The following is a 9,407-nucleotide window of genomic DNA, read 5'->3' as shown; positions in this document are numbered from 1 at the left end:
AGAGATATTTTATAGATATTTTTAGGTATGCACGTGCGTACGTGCGTATATGGTCGCGACACCTCTGAAAACGGTTGGAGTTTCCTTAACAGACAATTTGCATAATTTGGCTGTCGCGCTAGCAAAATCACAAAAAGTTTGAAGTCGGACGGTGAAGGAAATGAATAAGTGCAAGCCATTACTATATTTCTATGCCTTCGAACATCTTATTAGAAGAAATCAACCGGAGTTTTGATGGTGTGGTCAGGACTTGAGAAATATCAACCAAGAAAGAGTACTTTTGAGCAATTTCAAAAAGCTGTCTAATGGATGTTTTTTAATAAATTATTGAGAACCTCTAAATAAACACACATCGAAATTAAAATGCTTTTAAAACCCTTTGAATATTGCAAAATTTAGTTACACATACGATTTTTTGCACTGCACTTGGTGTGTTACGAGTAGCTTGTTAACTTTTGAAACTACGATGTCGCAAGAGGCCAAAAGAAGGCCTTTTGCAGCTGTGACTGTTGAAAGCTCAAAAAAATTTATTTTAGCATATTTCCAAAAACCATTGCAGTTTTATTTACTTACTACCAAAGATAGTAAGTAAATAAAAAGAGAGAGTAGTCAGCGGTCATGCAGCATGGCGGACGTGTTCGTTTTTGTCCAGTTTTGTGATTCTCATTACAGTTTATACAAGGAATTATGCCTAATATTACAACGGAAAAGCTAGAAAGGATTTTAGATGAAAAACTCAGCCCGCTTTCTGAGCAGTTAAAGGAAGCTTTGGCGACGGTGAAATTGTTGACTACGAAATTTGAGAAGATAGAAGAGACTTTTGAGGCGCTTCAAGGAGAGAGAGAACAAGGCACTTAAGGAAGAACATGCTAGCCTCAAAGATCAAGTGTCAAGTTCTGTAAACGACTTGAAGTTAGTACAAAAGTCCGTTAATGACATAGAGCAGTATACTAGAAGAGACTGTGTTGAAATTCGTGGTATTCCACTTCCAGAGGATTCCCAGGTGGAAGATACTAACGACATTGTGCTTCAGCTAAGTCGGAAGATGGCCATTCCGTTGGAAAGGAATGATATATCCGTTTATCATCGAATTCCAAGCAGTAGGGCATCAGTGGATCCTGTCATAATATTAAAGTTTGTGAGACGAGAAATAAGGGAAAGTTTGTACTGGGCAAGGAAAAGGCTGAAATCTGGGTGTCTCGAAAACTAAGACCTAAGACCTAAGACCTAAGACCTAAGACCTAAGACCTAAGACCTAAGACCCCTCGAAAACTAAGACCTCTCGAAAACTAAGACCCCTCGAAAATAGACTTTCTAAAAGTTGTTCGCTTGGTTTTCTGGTGTAGTAGGACCCGCAGAACTTCGCTCGCTCGCTCGACTCGGCTCGGCTCGCTCGCGCTTCGCGTTCACTGTCGCGCTATGCGCTCAAAAGCGCGACTTGTGAGCAAGTCTACCTCGAAAACTGAGACCTCTCGAAAAATTTTCAGTACGGAATATATAAAAAGAAAGAAAAAGCTAAGGTGGTCTTTACAACCTGGATATAGTGAACAGAACGAACTATGACCTGGAGGAGCTACAACTTGGGTGATCGTCGTGAATTTTACTTGGGGAGTTAACATGCAGGCTACCGAGCTGCAAAATTAAACGTAGATATGAATAAGTAAACTTTTCGCTGCAAGATTTACAATGTCTATTTAATTCAGAAAGAAAAAAGTGAGCTTTCTGTTTCTCCTTTCACTACAAATTAGTGTGGACGGGGCCTGAATTACCGAGTGCGTAATTATCAGTGACTTACGGTAGCGCAGCAGAGAATGTTTTCGATGTACGCGTTTCGAACGAAAGGCTGTTTTAACGTATTCTGCTTAAATAAGTAGCCTGTTTTCAATTCTCGGGAAACTTTAAACGCAATTTTTAAGATCAGTATTTCCAATCGCGGCTCTTGTGCGTGACTTCCCGTAATATTATTTAAGCGGTAAAGTGTTAAAACGACAACAATTCAGGACCAGCTCAGTTCATCTTCTTTCGCGTGGATGGGCTTTTGTATCTTTCAATAATATATTTGGGACGTTGGATATGTTGTGATTTGTCCAGTTATACCCCATTATGGAGGTCGGTTCTCGCCCTGTCCTAGGTAATTTGTTGTGGTCCACAAAACTTAAGGTCAACGGGGTCAAGTTACATGAACTTTGATTAGACCAGCGTATTTGCATACAAAAATTTAAAACAGGCCCCATCCACACTAGTGTGTATTAAAACAACCGTATTTTCTCGATTAAATGCCCCCGGCGTTTAATAAAAAATCGTCAGTGTTGACCCTGTTTTTTCGAGGCCGGCGTTTAATCGGGGCCGGCGTTTAATCGAGAAAATACGGTAGCTTATAAATTCGTGTACTCAAATTCAATAACGCGAGCGTGCTTCAATTTTCCATTGTGCACGCTGTGAGGTCGGCAAACAAATGCCTCGCGAAAATCTGCCTCAAGGCAGATCTTCATCGGCATATACTTTTTCTTTGGGAATGTATTTTTAACTCCCGAGAAAGAACCCAGAGAAAGGGAAAACAAAACAATCAACCCCGGTTTCATCTCGTTTCGCAACTCTACCTTCATTTCCACGCAGTTTTTGACCAATCTGAGACAAAGTCATTGAAGCATAGCGAAATACTTTTCCGAAACAAAATAAATAAACAACGCATTGAAGCGTAGGAGGGGGATATGTGCCCTTTACACATAAACTACAGCATTGAAAATGTTATAAAACAATTGGTTCATCCGTCAGCTGTGCGTTCATCGATATATGAAGCACTTGGGAAGCTAGAGTTGCTCTCGGCTACGCCTCGAGCCACTCTTACGCATCTTTCGTGCCATATCTCCAAACTTCCCGCTATGGTTGGCGAAATGGTGCAAAATTCAGGGACGTTGTATACATTCACATTCACGATTTATATTTTCATTCACGAACAAAAACCGTCCACATTCAAGATCGCTACATACATGCCATTAAAATTCATTCTCATTCAGGAACACTCTATTCAACAATTTTATTTTCATTCCATGATGTCCATTCAGCAACTTCTGCGCAGCAACAGTTGCGCATTACGTCAATAGGCGCCGTCTTTTGGCGGCAATGTACTGAAAAACATTATGGCGAGGATATCGAAGAGACCATAAGAGGACGCGTTCGTGACGAAATGTGTAATTTTCAAGATGGACGAAGCAGAGTACAGAGTCTACTCAATCGAACAAGATCAGTGATTCGAACAGCAACATGAAACATGTGTAAAAGGCACACATTTCTAAATATTTCATTTACAACAGCTAGAGTTTCTTGTAAGAAACGGCAAGATTTGTTGAAGGGAAAGTATAAGGGCTTCCAGCCTGTTCTGGATAGTTTCTCTTAAATCAATATTGCTTGTACCCCACAGACGTTCACATTCATCCAAAAGATCCCATGCTGCTGAAAAGAGTTGTTCCCAGTTGAAGAGAGAGGTTGAAACACTCTCCGCCCGTTCGTCCGCCATCTTCATCAATCGAAATATCGTGGGCTCTGGGAGCCATGCTAATCGTGTAACGTAATGCGCAAATGTTGCTGCGCAGAAGTTCCTGAATGAATATAAAAACTCTGGAATGAAATTGATATCGTTGAATGATAATAAAATTGTTGAATAGAGTGTACCTGAATGTGAATGAATTTTAATGTGCATGCGATCTTGAATGCGGACGGTTTTTGTTCGTGAATGAAAATATAAATCGTGAATGTGAATCAATGTGTTGGTGAATGTGAATGTACACAACGTCCCTGAATTTTGCACCATTTCGCCAACCATATCCCGCGTGCTTCATATTTCGATGAACGCACGCTGACGTATGAACCAATTTGTTAAGTGAAAAGCGAAACGGAAAGCTCACTTTCTCTTTCTAAATTAAATAGACATTGTAAATGTCTACAAAGAGACTTGCTACAACTTCAAAGAGACCTGCTAAGCTTAACTGGTTGGTCGTCTGAGCATTTGATGAATTTCAACGCTAATAAGTGTAAGCACCTTATCGTGACAAAGAAAAAGAGTTTTATGCACACATCATATAATCTGAGTGGGTCACAGGTTGCAGTCGTTTCAACTGAGAAAGATCTAGGCGTTCATGTTTCTTCAAATTTATCCTGGAACGATCACATTGACTTTGCTATAAGTAAAGCAAATAAGATGTTGGGTATTATCTATAGAACGTGCAACATTGATTGCGACCAAAAAACTATGTTGATTCTATATAAATCGTTGGTACGACCGCAGCTGGAGTACGCATCTCAAGTTTGGTCTCCCTATACTAAAGCAAAAATTAAGGCCCTTGAGCGTGTTCAAAGGCGTGCCACCAAATTTATCTTGAAATGTGATTTAACTTATCCAGAACGTTTACTAAAATTAGGTCTTTTGCCTCTCGAGTTTAGAAGGGAGGTGTTAGATTTATGTTTCTTTTTTAAATGTCTGAAGGGGCACATTGATTTTGACGTCCTATCATATGTTAGCTTCAAATCATATAAATACAATATGAGGAACACAGAAGCCATACTTGCCAAGGGTCGCTTTAGAACCGATGTTTTTAAATTCTCATTTTTTAATCGCATTGTGGATTTATGGAACGACCTGCCTGTAGCTATTAGGACAATTGATCGAGTATCATTGTTTAGTAAGAAAGTGAATCAGTTTTATATCAGTAAATTTAACTTAAGTAAGGATAAATTTTTATAATTTTTGATTACGTATTGTTGTTGCTATTTGTCTAAGTTAGTTTTTAATTTTTTTGTATTTTATCACAGGCAGTTTATTTAAAATAAGGAATCTAGAATTCTGTATAAACTGGCCTAATTACTCAGATATCTCTTTTTTATACTTGTATATATATTTAACTCCTTGTTTTTGTTTTTGTTTTGATTATCTGTGTAATTGAATTTGAGTAAATAAATAAATAAATAAATAAATCTAGCAGCGAAAAGTTTACTTATTTATATCCAACGTTTAATTTTGCAGCTCGGTAGCCTACATTTAAACACCCCAAGTAAAATTCACGATCTCCCAAGTTGTAGCTCCTCCAGGTCATAGTTCCTTCTATTAACTGTGTCCAAGTTGTAAAGATCACCTTAATGTCTTCTTTCTTTTAAAATATTCCGTACCCAAAAGTTTATCGATGGGTCTTAGTTTTCGAGGGGTCTTAGTTTTCGAGGGGGTCTTAGTCTTAGGTCTTTGGTCTTAGTTTTCGTGACTTCCGCTGAAATCTATCACCACGGCTGACTTTGGCTTCTCTGTTGATAACAAGATCTTCATCGATGAAAGTTTACCATCAAAGAACAAGGCACTGTTCAAGGATTGCTTAAAATTCAGGAAAGACAATAGCTACAAGTTCCAGTGGACTAATGCTGGAAAGATCTTCTTGAGGAGGAATGCTGACTCTCCAGTGATACCTATAAACTCTTTTGCTGACATCCCACCATCTTAAAGATAAGTTCTATTGAAACTTGCATGTTTTGTGATAGGTGTCCTGGCAGAGTCCCTCATCTTGAGAGCCCCAATTGCCCAAGTAGCTCTGCCTCATTACCTCAACTAGATATTACTTCTCCTATTTCCAAGATTGATCACCTTACTAATTCAAACATTGACATCCAAATGCCCTTTGACTTGAATTCAATTATTTCACCACACATGAATTTCATGTTAATGAAGATATCATCAATTGTCAAACTAGTAATTCACTCTCTTTTTTAAATTGTAATATCAGGAGCCTGCAGGCTAATTTTGATAACCCAGTTAATATGCTATCTGAATTATATTTCCCTATATCTGTATTAGGTGTAACTGAGACAAAGTTAAAGAATGATCGAGATGCATTAGTAAATATTAATATAACTGGTTATAACTTTTTGTCTCAACCAAGCTGTACCAATGCTGGAGGGGTAGGCTTTTATGTGAAGGATAATCTTGCATATATTCATCGCTTAGATCTTTCTGTCCAAAAGCAAAATGATTACGAATCTCTATGGATTGAAATTCAAAACAATATGGGGCGTAATACCATTTGTGGTGTTGTTTATAGACACCCCCATGGCAATGTAGATGCTTTCCTAAATCACGTCAATACGATAGTAGAAAGTATACATCGTGAAAACAAATATTGTGTTCTGTTGGGAGACTTTAACTTAGATCTTCTCAAGTTTGAATTATATCCTGATACAGGCAGATAGTTTTCTCAGCACTCTGGGTACATTTTATTTTCAACCCCAAATTCTGCAGCCAACCAGAATTACACATATTACTTATGTGTTAGGCAAGTCATTAATAGCAATTGGGCAAGTCATTAATATATAACAGGAATGATAGTGATCCTTGTGGTATTCCACAAGTAATAGTTTCACAGTTGGATTTAGTATATTGCCAATCTTGACAAATTGAGACCGATTGTTTAGATAGTGGTGCTGTTACACGACGTACCATTTGAGATGCAAATAACAACCGCTGACCAGCTCGTTCTCTTTGTTTTGCCGTGAGTAAATTTTGTTTTGCCGTGAGTTAATTTTGTTTTGCCGTGAGTTAATTTTGTCTTGCCGTGAGTTAATTTTGTTTTGCCGTGAATTAAATTTGTTTGGCCGTGGATTAGCGGTGTTTTACCGTGAGTTAATTTTGTTTTGCTGTGAGGAAAGTTTGTAGTGCCGTGACTTTTTGTTTTGCCGTGACAGTTGTGGGCCATCGTAGTAAAGTTTGAGGGAAAACTTTGTTCCGATGCGAATTGACCCGGACCGCTCTTACAGAGATCGTCACTTTTCTTTTGCATCCATAGCCAGCCACCTTTGGAATATTTTACCAGGCAATGCTTAAAATTAATAAAGGCTGATAGTTTCGACAGAAACTGTTTGGGGCTGCGTCGGTGGGGGTAACGAAATAATTTGGATATATCAAAGTTGAAATGGTAAATTGGCCACCGTAACGATTACAAAAGCTGACGTTTCGAGCGTTAGCCCTTCGCTCCGACGAAGGGCTAACGCTCGAAACGTCAGCTTTTGTAATCGTTACGGTGGCCAATTTACCATTTCAACTTTGTTGATATATCCAAATGCTTAAAATTACTGGTAATAAGAATACTCTTAGGAGTATAGTAAGCAAATTAAACCTTGTGCCATTTATTTATTGCTAAGCACCATCATAAGAATTTGTACATGATTATTCATAGTCTTTTATACTTATGCAATCTTCATTATTTTCAGTATTTTGTAAATACACGTGTGCATTGTAAAAGAGTATGCTACATGCTCCTAAGCGCTATTTGGATAAATTAACTATCTATCTATCTATCTATCTATCTATCCTCAGCTGCCGAGTCACACAAGCGTGCACTTGGCATCAGAATGAGGTTAGTTGGGGAGGAACATGTAGAGACCGCCAACTGCTACCATCAGTTGGGGGCTACACGAAGTACATCAGGAGATATCTCCTAAGCTCCTAAGCTTTTGACTCACTTAAGTGTGCACTTGGCATCAGAATAAAGTTATTTGGGGAGGAACTTGCAGAGACCACCGACAGCTACCGTCAGCTGGGTGTTATATAAGATATATATTTCATGCCTGATGAATTTTTAATACCATGGCTAAATAAAGATTGCATGAACAATTCATGACGGATATGGTCTGGTTGGGATGGATCTTTATGAGAGTGAAAAAGACTAGTATCATCAGCAAATCAGAGTTTTTACTATGTCAGATGTATTTGGGAGGTCATTGGAAGAGGTTAAAAACAACAGGAGGCCCAAGATTGAACCTTGAGGGATCCGGATTCCACTTGTAATAGGTTCGAGTCGTGAACGAATTGTGGCAAATTGCACAAACTGTTGCCTGTTTTTTAAATTGCTGGAGATCCAGTCGGGGGTTTTCCTCTTATTGCATAATTATGAAGCTTTTTGAGCAGTATTTGGTGATCAATAGTATCAAAGGCTTAAGAAAGATCAAGAAAAACTCCATCAGTTGTTTCTTTATTGTCTATAGAAGAAGCGATGTTATTTACCAATTGAATTAAAGCTAACGATGTGGAGTGATGTCTGCGAAAACCAAACTGGTTATTGTACAAAAGATTGAAGTCCGTCAGATATTTATAAATACGATTATACACTACTCTTTCATAAAGTTTAGAGAAGGCTAGAAGGATAGAGATGGGCCTATAATTTTCTTTCCTTTCTGGATCACCAGATTTGAATATGGGAACAACTTTCGCTATTTTAAAGGTGTCTGGAAAACACCCATTCTCTAAAGAGAGGTTAATAATCTTTGTTAAGGGCTCAACAATAATGTCAGTAGCCTCCTATAAGTGGTAGAAGCCACAAAAATATTTAAAAACTCAAATAATTCTTTAGAATACGATATGCTTCGACGTCAACTTCTAATTTCTAGAAAAACTCGTGACAAGAAGGTGATTATGACTGACTACGCTCGCTTTTGTGACATTTAAAACTCTTTTGATGAATTTGCTTCTGATTATCCTTGACATTTCATTTAAACCAAATAGAGAGATCATGTCTTGTTTTTAGTCTTAAGACCCCGAAAGGAAAACCATGTTTGGCGGCACACCCTGTTCAGTCAAAACTGAAAGGAACGCTAAGTCGAGCGATCATTTAAGTGTTCAATAACAACTCGACATTGTTACAATTTTCATCAGAGTCCTTCTACCATTAAAATTTCTTTTTTTTTTAAAAAACTATAAGCCAGCCATTTTCCAAATGAAATGAAATAAGTATGAATAGCCCATTTCCGAATTACCCTTGGCCTCATTTTTGAAAACGAGGCCTGGTGCTCAACTATTCTTGTAAAAATGAGTTTAATTTGCATGTGAATGAAAACTTATTAATAAGGACTCGTTTTGAAATTGAGGCCAGGGGTAATTCGGAAATGGGCTATTGACTAACCTTTAGACACTTGCTGCTTTGCCCCACGGCAGTACCGAAGGTAAAATACTGTTTGTAGCAAAAAATCATCCATTTGGTTACCTGATAAGACGACTGCTGGAGGAAACTCTTGCCTCCTTGTGACAATAAGATGAATGTGTCCATGTATCTCTCATCGCGGCATTTCATCCTGATTAAGTAATTTAATTTGAGGGAAACCTATTTGAAATGCCCTGTGCTATTCGTATTTTCCAGCTGTAACACATTTCGTTGGCTGTTTGCTAGAGACTACCTAATCACCATTTTGATGCTGGAAAACTAGCAATTTCTTAATTGTATATCATTATTTTACAAATTACAAAGTCCTCTTTCTGAGCAATTTAAAGCCAAAATTCACGAAACTCGTCGTATACCTGCTTCGGCTTGACATCAATTGGTAAGTAGCTAATCAGAAGTCATGTCTTCTCTCCTGATATGATACGACACCAACTGACT

The 9,407-nt window shown here is 38.1% G+C and overlaps 1 pseudogene; it reads left to right on the top strand.

The window, feature by feature from the left end:
- Positions 1 to 510: 510 nt before the first annotated feature.
- LOC111338154 (uncharacterized) lies at positions 511 to 6,236 on the top strand (annotated as a pseudogene).
- The last annotated feature ends 3,171 nt before the right edge of the window (positions 6,237 to 9,407 follow it).

The sequence above is a fragment of the Stylophora pistillata genome, chromosome 9, assembly GCF_964205215.1.
Source record: "Stylophora pistillata chromosome 9, jaStyPist1.2, whole genome shotgun sequence".
Taxonomy (NCBI): Eukaryota; Metazoa; Cnidaria; class Anthozoa; order Scleractinia; family Pocilloporidae; genus Stylophora; species Stylophora pistillata.
This window is presented reverse-complemented; position numbering and strand designations above follow the sequence as displayed.